At 42.4% G+C, this 17,894-nt stretch overlaps 1 protein-coding gene across 1 annotated transcript in view; it reads left to right on the top strand.

The window, feature by feature from the left end:
- The first annotated feature begins 918 nt into the window (after positions 1-918).
- The window catches only part of KCNB2 (potassium voltage-gated channel subfamily B member 2), a 302,495-nt gene continuing 285,519 nt past the window's right edge, over positions 919-17,894 (top strand). Inside the window, exon 1 of the mRNA XM_088471445.1 lies at positions 919-1,243. The gene's annotated coding sequence lies outside the window, so the exon portion shown is untranslated. The remainder of the gene's footprint in view (positions 1,244-17,894) is intronic.

The following is a 17,894-nucleotide window of genomic DNA, read 5'->3' as shown; positions in this document are numbered from 1 at the left end:
GGGAAAGCAGCGAGCAAAGGGTTACCGAGCTCTCCTGCACTGTGCAGCATGCTCTCTGCAATGATACACTGTATCACCTACAGCACTGTAACAACGATGTGTGTATCAGCCGCCTGGGGTATGGTTCACACTCCGGGGCAGTCATCTGGCTGGGGGGAGGGAGACACGTGTATGTGACCCTGACCAACACAACCTGCACCCTCCATCTGGCTGGCAGTGCCACCGGCTATGTCCCATCGTATCTCAGCACTAACACTTTCACGCATCTCCCTACTGCTCCGGGGAACCATAACAACCAAGCCTATAGTTATACAGAGGCAAATATAGCTGCTTATTAACCCCTGACGTTATAGTGGGCTGCACACACAGCTCTGCCATCCTGCAATGGATGCGCAGGACTGATCTCACTCACACTGTACTGTATATCATGTAACTGACATAGGGGCTAATTTGCATCTTATTATAAGGTGTTTTCTCAGGTATAGTACAGAGTGGCATGGACTATGGAGCATGTGGGGGCTCCTTACTTTAGGGCATGGAGGGGTGGGCTGCAGGCATAAATGTGTTACACTGTATAGAAGTGTCACTGACAGCAGAGAGCTCTGGAAGGGGGGGGGGGGGGGGCGGCACTTTAATAGTTCTGGGCCGAAGGGGTTAAAGCTGTTCTCAGAATAGGATTCCCCCGGCCCCCTCCCCTCCCCTCTCCTCTTCTTCTCCTCGGGATTTCTTGGCTTTGGTCAAGAGCACTTGCCGATCTGTTGCTGCTGTCCTTGGTGATGCAGAGCTCAATCCAATTAGCTTTCACCTCTAGATCCTCTGAGCCAGATTGCGGGAGATGCAGCCCGGTGTGTCCCTGAGTGTGTGATGGTGGCGGTGTGTGAGTGTGTGTGTGACTATCATGTATCTGCTGCAGCTGACTGTGTCTCCAAGCTGTGCTAGCTGAACTGCTGCCTGCTCTTCCATTCCACAGTCCGTCCACAGGCGCAGCACATGGAGAGGATGCACCCCACACACCACCAGGGCTAGGCTGCCTGGCACTGCATGCCACTCCTGCTCTAGCCCCGGGCTTGCACACCTTCACCCCCTTTAGACTTGTTGAGCTGTGGAACGGTCCAACAAGCACACCATGGGACAGGACAACATTGTCCAAGGCAGTATGAAGGGTCTTCTCTTCCTACAGAACATCTAGTAACCTCTGTATAAGGGATGAACCCACCCTTCCTGGGGCTGGACAGTTTGCAAGGTAAGTAGATGGGGGTATATCACCCCCAGGGATAAATAATCCATGTTTACAGCACCTTGGTGTTAGTTCTCTTAGGAGTCCAATGACAACAAGGGTCAAATGGCATCAACTTGAGAGACTTAAAGGCTTTTCAAATCTTATAATGTAGACTACATTATTATTATTATTATTATTATTATCATCACCACCATCATATTTTTTTAAGGGACAAGTGATCAATAATATTTATGTTGTGATGGAAAAGTGTGAATGATCCATGTTACTTATTTATCACTGTCATATGCGCGTTTTGTCAATGTATGTATTGTAATCAGTCACCCATACAAATATACATTTTCTCCTGTGTGTGTGTGTGGACCGACACTGTGTCCAATCTATTATACTAGGAGAGAGATGCTTTTATTTTATGCACAATTTAAGTATAGGCTGTGACTATTGTGCCAGAGTGATCTTGTTACTCTGTGTAATCTAGAATTGTGTTTTATATGTATTTATTAGCCTCAATGAAAGCAGGAGAGTGGAACGTACTGGCTGATTATATCTGTATAATTATCATCCTAGTCAGATTAATAAAACCTTCGCCATGAACGTGACACATGAAAGTGTTTGTTTTAATTAATGACACAATGATGAAACAGTGTTCTCTGTGTCATAAGCTATAAATACATGGAAATGTACACACAGGGGGATATTCTCCTACTGCCGCTGTAATCCAGGCAAATCAAGTTATATAACATTTAATCTTGAAGAATCTGCTGTTTTGTTGAGGTCATACAATGAAAGTCTCTTTTACGACCATTTTGCCCCATGATGCTGGGAATAAACGAAAGGGTGGATTCTCTGCAAATAATCAGTAATGAAAGTTCAATACTAAAATGTAGGATGAAAAAGAAGTCTAAAAAAGAGAGATGATTTCAATCAATAATAATCCTATCCGGTGCTGGTAAGCAGCTGGCAGAGCCTATGAGAGAAAAAGAAAAAAATATCCAGCACAAAATGTACTTGTCTATAAAAAGTTTTACAAGCGTATGGCTTTGTGTAACTTACCAGTGTAATCTGTCGTTTCTCTACTGAACAATGGGCCTGCATTGCTTAGCAACATTATGAAGGTCCATAGACATTTACCAATACAGCTAGAAATCCAGTGAAAGAGCATCGATGGTATTGTACCCGTAGACAGCTTGTGACCTTCATACCAAGGTGGTTATTGCATATCGCTAGTGGTGCTGAAAGTCGGGGACAAACATTCGCTATATGGTGCTATAACACCATATAGCGCCCTATAGCAAATGTTTGTCCACAGCATGGCATATAATGTATCCTACCTACATAGTAATTAAAGCAATATACTGTACATATTGCTTTATGACCAACATAGAACCCATATATAGGCGTATTTAATTACATGGTGCAAGCAGAACTGATGTTCTGTAACCAATGGCAACCAATCACACTGCTTTATGTAAAAGGGCGATACAATGACATTGCATTTGTTTTCTTAATGGTGCATACACACATAGCGATCTGTCAGTGATACGATATCGCTGGCAGATCGTACTGCACCCTCCCTAGTGTGTTGGATGATCTATATAGATCATCCAACACACCACCAACTTGCTACCAACTATAGCGACCCGCAATCAGCATTTGTGGGTCCCTATAGTAACCTGCTCGGTTACAGGTTGGCCAGCATGCAGGGACGATGTGCGATATCGATATCGCACATACGTGCCCGCGCATCGCTGGTCCAAGGTAAGTTGGTAGGGACCATTTAAATGGACAATTTGATAGATAACAGGAACGATAACGATATCGATAGCATTATCGTTCAAATCATCCTTTAAAATCGCCACGTGTGTATGCACCATTAGATAGAGACCTAGGTGTGTGGATTTGTTTAATGGATTTAAATAATTTACTTTTGTCTTTATTTTCATATACAAACATAATGTTTGCATTGCTTTATCAGGTAGTGCATGTTTTGTTGCTGTTGGTATTATGCGCATGCTTAGACCTAGGGATCTATTTATGACGCTGAGAAAAGTCCTTTCTCTGGCGTTTTTCCGGAGAAAGGGGCTTATTTCAGCTTCTCTCAGTTTAGGAAAAGGTGTACACCAGAGAAATCGGAAATTTCTCAGTGATAAGCTATTCTGCGCCGCTTACCACCATTCCCATAGCTCTCTATGGGATTGATGCACTGAGTTTATTTAGCAAGTAGCGAAAAGCATAGTTTTTGATATTGGCTAATGTTACGGATGGCGTTCGCTATACACGGCAGCGGAAACCCAGGGATGGCGGAGAGGCTTAACTGGATCCCCGCCTGGTCACACTAATACACACATGTGTGGACGTTAGTCACCCAAGAGTACAGTATAGTGCTTTAGCCCATTGCCAGCAGCATCAGACTGCTGGTGAACCCCACTGAGCAGAGGGGCTTTCGTGATAAATTGCTGAAGTAGGACATTCTGCATTGATGTGATTAGCGACAGTACAGAATGGTGATTAACGCAGCGTCATGTTAAATAGGCCCCTTAGATTTCATATATTACTTTTTATTTATTTATTTGTGAATACAGTCTTTAGTGTTGTTATAAGTAACAGTTATATCCTGTGGTTACAGATATTTTACAGACAGGAGAGAAGACACGTTTATGTTATTTAGGGAATCAAAGGGAATGTTGAGCAGGTTGTTTTAGGATTGAGGGGTGTGAAACGAGAAAGGTAACTAACTGGTCAGTGACTTGTCCATATCGCCAGATTATTAAAAAGTGTATGTAAATGAAAAAGAGTCAGTTTATTCCATAAAAATTGCAAATTGTACATTTTTGTTGAGTATATGTAGTTTGTATGTTATGTTGGGTCAGGTGCCAATTGGGTAACTGGGTGTTCATGAAGTGACTGCAGGTTACATAGGAGAAGAATAGTGATAGGTGTTATAAGATGTCCAAGCGCTATACGTAGTGTATTCACATTAAGTGCAGTCTCTGTTTTTTAGACTGAACAATGTACCTTATTCCCATAATAAATAGAATTGGTATTTGCAACAGTTCTGCAATATATAAAGTAATTGGTGGAAATACAGCTTTTGTTTATGTAGAGTGTTCTGAATGTAGGGTTCTAAATACAACAGCAGTTTCCTCTGTGAGAAATATTACTTTAAATTCACCAGATTTCAACCTCAGACAGGAGTTCCTGTAGGTCAGATTCTGGTTGGGTTAGGCCTGGCAAGATGTGCGTCTGTATGTCCCTTCTGTCATTCTCATAAATGTCAAATCTGTAGCTATTAGGTAGGTCATTTGTTTAACACACAAGCACACAGCCCATGCTATATAACACACAAGCACACAGCCCATGCTATATAACACACACGCACACAGCCCATGCTATATAACACACAAGCACACAGCCCATGCTATATTGAGAGAGATGACATATACTGAAATAAGCCAGAACACAATCACTTATACTGTATATCAGCATATTAAATGCATTTACAAAATGAAGTAAAACTGCTCTTTGAGGGGACTGTTGTGTTCATGGGTGTAACTACAAGGGGTGCAGCTGCTGTTGTGGCCGTGGAACGAAGTACTGGACCTACTGGTGGGAAGTGAGTGTGCCGTTATAACATGTCTAGCATAAGGAAAATGGTAAAAGTGATTTTGGCAGTTCTGGTGTCTCAACGTTATCTTATTGCGTTTATTTAGTGGATTTGTATTTAGGGAAATTTGTGTGTGTTACATAATATGTATTATTATGTGCTCTATAAAGGGTTCTTATAATTGGATTTATTGTGGCAATTCTGCCTTTTTCATTTTGTTTTCATTGTTTCTTTTATTTCTTTTATTGGATTTATTATAGGCCCAAGCAACTCCAGTCCGGCTCTACCCTTGTCACTTCTTCATGCTGTATGTTATTACATTAACATTACATCTAAGTGAGCTGCATTCTGGTTGGAGTCCAGAGTGACAGCACCTGATTTAACGTTGGATGTAAATCCTTATGTCTGTAATTTAAATTGAGCATATTTGGTTACAGTGGTACAGGGAGGCTCGCTATGTAAGCTTAGTACAAAAGCGGAGAGTAGATGTGAGTCAGTCACAACCCTTAGAGCATTTTTCTTTTCATACATTCTTTAAATATGCCCTTTGGGAGGTGTGTCTTTGCACGTCCTAATAGGCCAAGTGCACTTTTCAAGTTGACCATAATGAGATGTAGTTAGTATGTCGGCAGACGGGATGCTGGTTATTGAAATCCCGGCGTCGGAAGCCCGACCCGGGACTAAAGATAGGCATCGAAATCCCGATGCCAGTCTAGATCCCAATTCCGGAAACTCAACAGCCGCCATCCCAATTGAAGGTACACCAGAGCGTCTTAGTTGTTAGCCGCATGGGGGGGGGGTTAGGTTTAGGCCCCACAGGTGGGGGTTAGGCTTTGGGGGGGAGGTTAGGGTTAGGCACCACTGGGGGTTATGGGTTAGGCACCACCTGGGGGAGGTTAGATTTAGGCACTAAGGGGGATAGTTAGGTTTAGGCACCGGGGGGGAGGGTTAGGTTTATGCACTAATGGGGAGGGATAGGCTTAGGGTGTGGGGTGGGGAGTGTTAGGGTGCAAGAAGGGAAGATTAGGGGGAGAACAGGGGAGGGTTAGTATACTTACCGGACCCCTGTTGGGATACCGAGCATCGGGATGCCGCTGACGGCATTATGGCAGCAGGCATCCCGACTGCCGGTATTTCATACCCAACCCAATCCCAACAATGGCAGCATTTTTGTGCCAGGTCTATCTACAGGCTAAATTTAAAGTTAAACCATCTCAAGATGCATGCTACTCATATACAGCAATATAGTGGGCACATTTGCATGAAAAAGTTGCAACTTTATAGTCCGAAACTGAGACCATATTTGGTGAAAACAGTAGATTTTTCAGATTCCGTGCATAAGTGAATATGGGCGCATATCTTTCAAGTGCTAATTTTTTGACTTTCAACAAAGTGGACCAAGATGTGTTTGGTTAAATAAAAGAAAGAGAAAATAGAGTTTAGTTCATATTCCAGGAAATATTTTACATAGATTGAAATTATTATTATTATTATTATTATTATTATTATGCTTCATTGTTTTTGTTCAAATGTTTATTAAGCATAACAGTATAATCATACTGCAGGCATGTCAGTCCCTGAGTCTGAGGAGATGACACACACATACAACAGGGACAGTTTAGTCGGAGGCCTTGTTTATCTGCCAGTTTGTCTGGTAACTGTGGAGTGAACCAAGAGGAAGTGGATCAAACCTGAACATGGGAAGAACATACACTTCACACAAATATCCCGCTGGTCAGAACTAAAACCAGGATATCAGCACAAGACTGATGCATCCAGATAGCTTTCCGCATTCGTGTGTCTCAGTGCTGAGACTGAATAGCAGTAACCTCCACATATGGCTTGCTTAAGATGTGTTATGTAGAAAATATATGTATCTAGATGGTGCCTTTCTTAAAAATTTGAATCAGTTAATTTATGTTTCGCTATGTAATTATAATTGTATATCTGTCATTCCATAATAATAAGAAATTGATGTCTGTGTCTGGTGCTAAGAGGCCAGAAAAAACGTTGCTTAAGGCACTAAGGGCCTCATTCAGACCCACTCGCAAGCGGCTGTCCGCTCGCAAGTGGGTCGATGGTGTGCACTGCGCATGCGCACGACGGAGGGAGCTCCGTCGTGCGCATGTGCCATACGCGATGAGCGAAGGACTTTCCTTCGCTCGTTGTGTCTGATCAAAGGGGGCGTGTTGTCGATGTTGATTGACAGCACGCCCCCTTTGGTGGGCGTGCCGGGGGCGTGCCTCCCAGACGGAGGCGTTCCCAAGGGAACGCCTACCGTCAGAAGCCGGCCCCACTGACATCATTAGTGATGTCAGTGGGAGTGATTTTGGCTCTGATAGAGCCAAAATCACTCCAGGGCTTGTGGTCGAAAACCCCGACCACAGGCTTCTGGTCGCACTGGCGATGGTCGCGATGGTCAAGACCCACAGCTATACGAGCGTCCAGGAGGACGCTCCATTTTTATGGAGGACGGCCCTCATTCAGAGCGAGCGCTCTGCTCAGAGCGTCCGGCTCTGAATGAGGGCCTAAGACCCCTATTTACTATAAACCGCATTTAAAATGCGTTTGTAGGGTGATATTTTCGACTAAATTCACATTGAGAATTTAGGAACTATCACATACATGTACTAACATCTGCATGCAGGGAAAGAGCTTGCGATAAAGCTCTGTGCCTGCTAATACCGTAGGCACCGTAGGCACACTTCTCTCTGTATATTTCGGAAGGCACGCGCTGCCGCCAGATACTGCAACCAACACCCCCCGCGCGCGACAGGTGAGGCCCTCTCTCTGGGATTCCGGTCAACTGGTCTCCCACCTCCTGCACTGTGACCCTGGTCAGCTGCTCTATGCAGCAGCTGACTAGGGTCACAGTGCAGGAGCCCGGAGACCAGCTGACCGGAGCTCCATAGGACCTCACTGGAGCACAGATCTCTGGTCCCTGGATTCAGGTCAGTGTTTGGTTTTTTTTTCAACTATTTTAATTTTTTTGCAGTAATCACCTTGTGGACTATTTAGACCACAAGGGTCGGCTCCCACCTCTGCTCTGCCTGCCAGATCAGAGCAGGAGTCGGGGGACCTGGAGAAACCCTGGATAATGCCATCACCAGGTGCCGTTATTATCACAGTGCTTCCCCCGGTATTTTTTCATAATATATTTTTAGTAAATCTGGGCAAATCACATTTCCCATTACAAGTATGGGAAATGCACTTTGCTTACTAAATATATGTGAATTGAAGGAATTGGAGTAAGTTTTCACGAAAACTACTCCAATTGCCCTTTACTAAATGTATGTGATGCTAAAATAATGTGGTTTTTAACATTATTTTAGTAAAAATAATGTTAATAAACATGCCCCAAAGGAGTCTATGTGCTAAGCCTTGGATGGAGATAAAGTGGACAGAGATAAAGTACCAGCCAAACGGCTCCTTATTGTCATTTTTCTAATTGCAATTGTTTTAGTTTGAAAATGACAGGAGCTGATTGGCTGGTACTTTATTTCAGTCCACTTTATCTCTCTCCAAGGCTTAGTAAATGAACCCCAAGGAAAAATGGGGCATCGTTAAACACTTTCTATTTCACTCTACCTGCAGCACTAAAACTGCTGTCAGGCTACTCATTAGGATTATTCACCATTATGGTGCCTGTGGGTAAAACCTGTGGCCCAGATTTATCAACGAGTGGTATTCTTGTTATCACTCATTATTAATCTTAAATGGTGCTCTAACCAATCAGCTCCTAACTGTCATTTTTCAAACACATGAAAGTTAGGAGCTGATTGGTTGGAGCACCATTTAAAATAAGTAACGAGTGATAACAAGAATACCACCCGTTGATAAATCTGGGCCTGTGGTTTGTTGCCAGTTGTCCCAGAGAGAGTATACCATACCTATTTACTTTCTTGATATATCCGGCAGACTTAGGGCTTTCGGGAGTTCTCTCAAACTCTCAGGCGAGTAGACCAGCTTCCCAGATCCAGCTGTCTTCACTGGGGAAGTGGGCGGGCTGTGGGTTTGAAGAAGTGAAGCACGTTATTGTAGCCCCGCCTCCCCACTGCATTGTACAGTGGTGGGTGGGGCCAAGATGATTCAATTCAGTGCACCATACACCCTTCCTGCACCATCCCGTCTAGACTTCCCCCATGGGATCTCCCAGAGGGCAGTAATAAATAATTGGCAAGTATGGAATATACTACACACAGGGCAAGTCCGATCGGGCCCATAATCAAGACAGGAACTTGCATCACCATTAGACTCAGTTAAACTTGAAAACTACTTGTATACAGTAATTTAGTAAAATTCACTTCCTTGCCAAGAATTGATCTGCTGTCAGAGAAATACATGATAATACACTAACGAGTTTATAATCTGTTCAGCAGTCAGTCTCTAGGCCTTCTTTTTGGCGTTCTAAAATACAATTTGAATCTATTTACATATTACAGATTTTTTCAGTTTGCACTGAAACCATTTTGCATCTGCCCACAAATGTCTTTTGGAGTCTACTAAGACATTAACCTTTTCTACTAAAATAGCATGAAAACATGATGATGCCAGATTAAAAGTACTCACTGAAAACTAATACATAGCTCTGCCATCCAAGGACTAAAGAAAATTTTGCCAGAAGTTATATCATTAGCAGTAAAGCAAAGGCACCATTTTAGGATGTTGTTTGGAAAAGACCATACAGACTTATTTCAGTCATAAATATATACAAGCAGATAATTAACATAGCCGATGCTGTAGCCTGAGTACAACATTTACCACAGTATTAAACATTATAATACGGTTGCAGAGTATAGTATAACAGCTTAAAGGGAAAAAACAAATATATGACTAGTTGAAATCTAATTATTATTAATTAATATGAGTATTATTATTAATTATTATTATTATTTAGTATTACTACCTATTTTTATTTTTTATTTTCTTACACCTTAGTACTTTTTTTTAATATCTATCTGCTAAGCGCAGAACTATTAACTGTTTGCTTGGCAAGCATTTTTGACCATCATCTAAAGGGATGTAGCCTACGCTCCATTGGGAACCCTGATCGTATGACATGAACAAGTCTAGTACTATTGTATTTTTACAAATAATGCACAATCACTAAATAAAATAAAACATGGACTAGAAAAACGATGATGCTGTCAGCAGAACTTCCGCGTCTGGTCAATCTAGTGATTCTTCCCTGAGGCCAGTCTTGGAGCGATATTCTCTCAAATCACATATTTTCCTCTCTTCAACATACAATTGGTGATCAGAAGTGGCATAAGCCAGTATCTGTGGTGCTGGGAATAGTCAGGGGTGTTCTCCTTTCCAATATGCCTTCTGAGCAGGCCTGTCCCTTCTAGCACCCACAACCAGGCCCAGATTAACAAATGGGCAGATGGGACTACAACCCCAGACCTCCACATAAAATATGCCCATCTTCACAACAGCATGCTGATGACCAGCCAAAAGCTGGCTACATAGTTGTCCATAAATTATAAGTGTTCAAATTGTATTTCTGTTCTCCTCACAAAATGAAGCAATTTTTCTACTGTTATGTATTGCCAGAGACATTGGGATAGGGTGTGTACATGCCCACATGGCATGGGCCACACCCACATAGCACTGACCACACCCACACAGCACTGGTCACACTCATATGGCAGGGGCCACACCCACACAGCAGTGGTCACAGCTCCTCTGCTTCTCACAATAGACCCTTGATCATTTTCAGCCCCAGGCCCAAGTAGCCCTAAATCTTGCCCTGCCCACAACGCATGCTGGCTGGAAATTACCTCTCCTCTCCAGTACTTCCACTCCTCATATACTGATTGCAGGAGGAAACACGCTGTGACAACCGTAGCAGTCTCTGTGCGCTTCCTCCAGCTGTGTGTCAGTGACTGACAGCAGGAGAGGAGAAGACAAGATACATCTCCTTCCTCTTCTGAACCTCTTATTCTCAATGTACTTCTCCTCTGTTCTTCCCTATAGTCACCATCCTATCCTACTGGTCCGACCTGATGACCAGCACAGGAGTACTGAGAAGGGAGAGGAAATGGGCACATAGCTGGGAGATGAGCACGCTGTCCATAGCATTTGTACACCTCAGAGGAGATGTCCACGGTAGGGATTCCTCTGTGTATGTGGCAACTTATGATTTGCCCTTCTCTTTGCACAGTTGCTACAGTGTATGATAATGGGAGTATGTGGATATTGCTCACTTTTATTGAAAACAATTTTCTGTATTTTAAATGTACACACCCAGTGCCCAGAATTAGTTATCTGACCTGGGGGTCTATGTACTAAGCAGTGATAAGTGACAGAGTGAAAAGTGATGTCTGTGATAAGTGACAGCCAATCAGTTCCCAACTGTAATTTTTCAAAAACAGCCTGTGAGATGACAGTTGGAAGCTGATTGGCTGGCACCTTATCACAGACTTATCACTTTTCACTCTGTCACTTATCACTGCTTAGTACATAGACCCCCTGGTGCTTTAAGCTTCACTAGAAATCACTTGACCAACAGTTTGACTTTTGTAGCTAAAGTCACAGCTACATATGAAGATCTGCTCCAAATAATAGAAAACATATCGGCATACTAATAACATCTTAACAGTCTGCCTGTTTCCTGTACTTCCAAGTTTAGCATCAGTAGCTGCTGAATCAGATTACTGCCTGAAAAAATCAATTGCAGCCAGAATGAGGCACTTTTCCCTCTGGCCCTGGTACCCCAACGTTGCTGAAATTAAGGGTGAGAAGCTTTCAAGGCTGCAGTTACACCCCTGCTCCCTATTACCAGAACCACAACCTCCTATAATGTCAAGCAGTGTCAGGATGTCTAGGCCAGTGACCAAGGATCAGGTCACTAAGATAGTCCACAGTGTCTTATTTCATACTATAATCAGCGGTTTGCCATGGTTCTCAGTTATCTTGGGCAGATACTCTTCCTGTTTATGGGACAATGATTTAATGAGGCTTTCTGTGTATATAAGTATACTGGGTGTCATGGTGTTTGTTCTTCTGAAAACATTTTCTGGAATCATTTGTGCAAAATTATATAAGCTTTTTAGTAGGTGATCAGATATGTGTAAAAGACTGGAGTGTTTATAAAGTGGCTGTCCGGGGACAGACTAAAGCTAGAATTTGCAGCATTCAGTTTTATGTGCAAGGGATTTTACAGGCCCCACCACTACCTTCCTTTTCTATGCAGCTTTACATTACTGGAGCTGCAAGAGCCCAAAGAAGAATGAGGCACAAATGGAAACTGCACATCTATTTAAGTGTCTGTGTATCAACCCTCAAGAGGCTACAGTGTGGGAGCTCCACAGGTGTCGTGGGTCCAGTTTAGGGTTTACAGTAGTTATTATTACTTTCTTTTAGTGTGTGACACGGCAATAGACTATGGGCCTATCTATCAAGCCTATCAGCTCCTCGGATTATTCACAAAGAACAGTATAATAATAAAGTATCCCTGCAATTTACCAAAGGCTGAGTGCAAGATACTGTATTTCCTTATTTTAGCTAAGTAATAATAAGATACAATAGTTCCCATATTCTGAAATTTGGACTGTCGTCAGCATCTTTTAACAAACTTGACCCCATTAACTAAACACTATTTTCAGATGACATTACCCATTTTAGCCTATAATGTACATTTTTGCTTCTTTTTTTTTTTGTGCCAGTTAGGGATCTTTGCAGTGTGTACATGCCGAGGACCGTTGCCTTCTTCGCTGCTGCAATAAGCAAGCAGGGAAGGAGGTTTTGTTGGGGGAAAGCTGTCACTGGGACAGCCTCTTATACATAATAACCTACTTTTGAAAAGCATTTCAGGGAGAGTGTGAAAGCACCACCTATGAGCGCAGCGGTAAGGTGGGCGTGTACTACATCTGAGAGGCGTGTCAAAAAAATGATTTACATCCAAATGTAAATGAGCCCAAAAGCAGTTAGTAAGACCTACTTGCTGATGAAAACATGCTGATACCTTTCAGAAAATACATAGGGATCATTGTGCATTATAACAAATGCAGGGAAATTATGCTAATGATTCCATTTGAATGCATATATCTCTGTTATATATATATATAATATATATATATATATATATATATAACAGCTTCATAATGGGGTGAAGGTGCAATCAGGGAGATTGCTAGACTCTTCAGGGAGTCAGGGAGATTGCTACCATTTCAGGGAGTCTCCCTGACAATCAGGGAGAGTTGGCAAGTATGCTCTTATAAGATGCATTTCCCAGACTTCACTTCAGTGATAAATAGCCACATGAATTAATCTGGTCTTACTGGGAGTAGCAGCAATAACAGGTGTCAATTAACGTGGCAAAAATGTGGACATACAGAGAGCATGTACAGGTGCATAAATATTGGGACGTTGACAGAATTTTCATATTTTGGCCTCTATTCACCACCACAATGGCTTTGGAATGAAACAAACAAGATGTACTTTAACTGCAGACTTTCAGATTTAATTTGAGGGTAATTACATCCAAATCAGGTGAACGGTGTAGGAATTACAACGGTTTCTATATGTGCCTCCCACTTTTTAAGGGGCCAAAAGTAATGGGACTATCAACTCAAAAGCTATTTCATGGACAGGTGTGGGCTATTCCCTCGTTATTTCATTATCAATTAAGCAGGTAAAAGGTCTGGAGTTGATTCTAGGTGTGACATTTGCATTTGGAATCAGTTGCTGTCGACTCTCAATATGAGATTCAAAGAGCTGTCACTATCAGTGAAGCAAGCCATCATTAGGCTGAAAAATCAAAACAAACCCATCAGAGAGATAGCAAAAACATTAGGTGTGGCCAAATCAACTGTTTGGAACATTCTTAAAAAGAAAGAACGCACCAGAGAGCTCAGCAACGCCAAAAGACCCCGGAAACAACTGTGGTGGATGACAGAAGAATTATTTCCCTGGTGAAGAAAAACCCCTTCACAACAGTTGGCCAAATCAAGAACACTCTCCATGAGGTAGGTGTATATGTGTTAAAGTCGACAATCAAGAGAAGACTTCACAAGAGTGAATATAGAGGGTTCACCACAAGATGTAAACCATTGGTGAGCCACAAAAACAGGAAGACCAGATTAGAGTTTGCCAAACAACATCTAAAAAAGCCATTACAGTTCTGGAACAACATCCTATTTACAGATGAGACACAGATCAACTTGTACCAGAGTGATGGGAAGAGAAGAGTATGGAGAAGGAAAGGAACTGCTCATGATCCAACACATACCACCTCATCAGTGAAGCATGGTGGTGGTAGTGTCATGGCGTGGGCATGTATGGCTGCCAATGGAACTGGTTCCCTTGTATTTATTGATGATGTGACTGCTGGCAAAAGCAGCAGAATGAATTCTGAAGTGTTTCGGGCAATATTATATCTCATATTCAGTCAAATGCTTCAGAACTCATTGGACCGCGCTTCATAGTGCAGATGGACAATGACCCGAAGCATACTGCAAAAGCAACCAAAGAGTTTTTTAAGGCTAAAAAGTGGAATGTTATGCAATGGCCAAGTTAATCCCCTGACCTGAATCCGATTGAGCATGCATGTCACTTAATGAAGACAAAACTGAAGGGAAAATGCCCAAAGAACAAGCAGGAACTGAAGACATTTGCAGTAGAGGCCTGGCAGAGCATCACCCGGAATGAAACCCAGCGTCTGGTGATGTCTATGCGTTCCAGACCTCAGGCTGTAATTGCCTGCAAAGGATTTGCAACAAAGTATTAAAAAGTGAAAGTTAGATTTAGGATTGTTTAGTTTGTCCCATTACTTATGGCCCCTTAAAAAGTGGGAGGTACATATAGAAACTGTTGTAATTCCTACACCGTTCACCTGATTTGGATGTAATTACCCTCAAATTAAATCTGAAAGTCTGCAGTTAAAGCACATCTTGTTTGTTTCATTTCAAAGCCATTGTGGTGGTGACTAGAGGCCAAAATATGAAAATTCTGTCAATGTCCCAATATTTATGCACCTGACTGTAGGCCTGATTCAGAGCCGCTCGTAAGCGGCCGCTCGTTTGCTCCGAGCGATGTTTGCCCAACTGCACATGCGTACGGATCGTAATACGCATGCGCGAACCAGTCAGCGCGGCCAAAATTTGTTTGTTCACTAAATAGCGAATGCCTGCTATTTTGAGTGACAGAATGAGGTGTATGTGGGTGGTAACAGGGGAAGGTGCTTGAAAACGGGGAGTGGAGATCCGAACGCAGGCGTGCTTAAAGGTCAAAATGGGCGTTTTAAGGGTGTGCATAATTAATACAGCAGCGTCATTGACCACGTCACTGGGTTATTTTATAGCCAGAACTGCTCGCAAGATTGTGGTAGCAAAAACCAACCACAAGAATAGCGAGCAGTTCATACGCTGGTCGATGTACTCGATTAATCTAATAAATAGCGGACATGACGTAGGATGCGAGCGGCCAGGGGGCGTATTTTTTTAAAAAACGAACGCAAGTTTTGTTCGCTCGTTCAGACATAGAGGCGTGAACAGACCGCAAAGAGCGAATGGTTCATTTGAATAGCCACCCCTATTTTCTGGACGAACGACCGCAAATAGCGTCCGGCTCTGAATCAGGCCCAGTATTCCCTAATCTGCAAAGCATACAGCATTTTTTTTATTATTTGTTTAGACCAGAATTTCCCAAAATTAGCCATTACAGTCCAGGTTTTAAGAATATCTATGCTTGAGCACAGGTGGCTTAATTAGCAGCTCAGTCAATTTGATTTAACCATCTGGGCTCAAGCGGAGTTTGGGAACCTCTGGTTTAGAGCTTGTGGATCTTGTAAACTTAACAAAAGTAGTAAAGATTGTCTGAAACATTAATGCTGGAAGTACTGACACATATAAAAGGGATGTGAGGGAAGGGGAGGGGGATACAGGACAAGCGGAGGCAAACCAATAATATCAGAGATATTTCTCAAGTTGTAACTTATTTTGCGCCACTTACCACCTTGCCCATATACTTCTATGCTGACGGCGGTCTTGGTCAATTTATCAAGCTAAGCTTTTTACCCCTTACTAATACCATCTCATAATGCCATTAGCTATACCCAACAAGGGAGACCTGCAAAGCCAGGCAGACGTTGCTGGTTACATTACCAGTTAAGTCACTATGCACATGCAAAGAAGTTAGGGCCCGATTCAAAGATGGACGCTAATGCGATCGCAGCTGCGATTTGGTACATAATGCAACTGCGAAAATATGCTATTGCATTCCAAAGCTCAGCCGGCATAAAGACGCCCACTGCTGCCTTCTTTCATGCGTAAGACGTCGCTTACCTGTGGAAATACAGTCAGGTCCATAAATATTGGGACATTGACAGAATTTTCAGATTTTGGCCTCTATTCACCACCACAATGGTTTTGAAATGAAACAAACAAGATTTGCTTTAACTGCAGACTTTCAGATTTAATTTGAGGGTAATTACATCCAAATCGGGTGAACGGTGTAGGAATTACAACTGTTTTAATATGTGCCTCCCACTTTTTAAGGGGCCAAAAGTAATAGGACTATCAACTCAAAAGCTATTTCATGGACAGGTGTGGGCTATTCCCTCGTTATTTCATTATCAATTAAGCAGGTAAGAGGTCTGGAGTTGATTCTAGGTGTGACATTTGCATTTGGAATCCGTTGCTGTCAACTCTCAATATGAGATCCAAAGAGCTGTCACTATCAGTGAAGCAAGCCATCATTAGGCTGAAAAATCAAAACAAACCCATCAGATAGATAGCAAAAACATTAGGTGTGGCCAAATCAACTGTTTGGAACATTCTTAAAAAGAAAGAACGCACCGGAGAGCTCAGCAACACCAAAAGACTCGGAAGACCACGGAAAACAACTGTGATGGATGACAAAATAATTATTTCCCTGGTGAAGAAAAACCCCTTCACAACAGTTGGCCAAATCAAGAACTCTCTCCAGGAGGTAGATGTATATGTGTCAAAGTCAACAATCAAGAGAAGACTTCACAAGAGTGAATATAGAAGGTTCACCACAAGATGTAAACCATTGGTGAGCCACAAAAACAGGAAGACCAGATTAGAGTTTGCCAAACAACATCTAAAAAAGCCATTACAGTTCTGGAACAACATCCTATGGACAGATGAGACAATGATCAACTTGTACCAGAGTGATGGGAAGAGAAGAGAAGGAAAGGAACTGCTCATGATCCAAAACATACCACCTCATCAGTGAAGCATGGTGGTGGTAGTGTCATGGCATGGGCATGTATGGCTGCCAATGGAACTGGTTCCCTTGTATTTATTGATGATGTGACTGCTGACAAAAGCAGCAGAATGAATTCTGAAGTCTTTTGGGCAATATTATATGCTCATATTCAGTCAAATGCTTCAGAACTCATTGGATGGCGCTTCACAGTGCAGATGGACAATGACCCGAAGCATACTGCAAAAGCAACCAAAGAGTTTTTTAAGGCTAAAAAGTGGAATGTTATGCAATGGCCAAGTCAATCCCCTGACCTGAATCCGATTGAGCATGCATTTCACTTGATGAAGACAAAACTGAAGGGAAAATGCCCCAAGAACAAGCAGGAACTGAAGACATTTGCAGTAGAGGCCTGGCAGAGCATCACCAGGGATGAAACCCAGCGTCTGGTGATGTCTATGTGTTCCAGACCTCAGGCTGTAATTGCCTGCAAAGGATTTGCAACAAAGTATTAAAAAGTGAAAGTTAGATTTAGGATTGTTTAGTTTGTCCCATTACTTTTGGCCCCTTAAAAAGTGGGAGGCACATATAGAAACCATTGTGTTTCCTACACCGTTCACCTGATTTGGATGTAATTTCCCTCAAATTAAATCTGAAAGTCTGCAGTTAAATCACATCTTGTTTGTTTCATTTCAAAATCATTGTGGTGGTGAATAGAGGCCAAAATATGAAAATTCTGTCAATGTCCCAATATTTATGGACCTGACTGTATCTGTAACAGTGACACACAGCAAGTGGCCATGTAACGGCGTTTAAACGCTAAGACACACCTGCGTTTTCCTGATCACCAACCTGTTACCACCTTCAAATGCTATAAAC

Source organism: Taudactylus pleione, unplaced genomic scaffold (assembly GCF_031769625.1).
Source record: "Taudactylus pleione unplaced genomic scaffold, aTauple2 ptg000114l, whole genome shotgun sequence".
Classification (NCBI taxonomy): Eukaryota; Metazoa; Chordata; class Amphibia; order Anura; family Myobatrachidae; genus Taudactylus; species Taudactylus pleione.
Note: the sequence above shows the minus strand (reverse complement) of the source record. Positions and strands in the feature narration are given on the sequence as shown.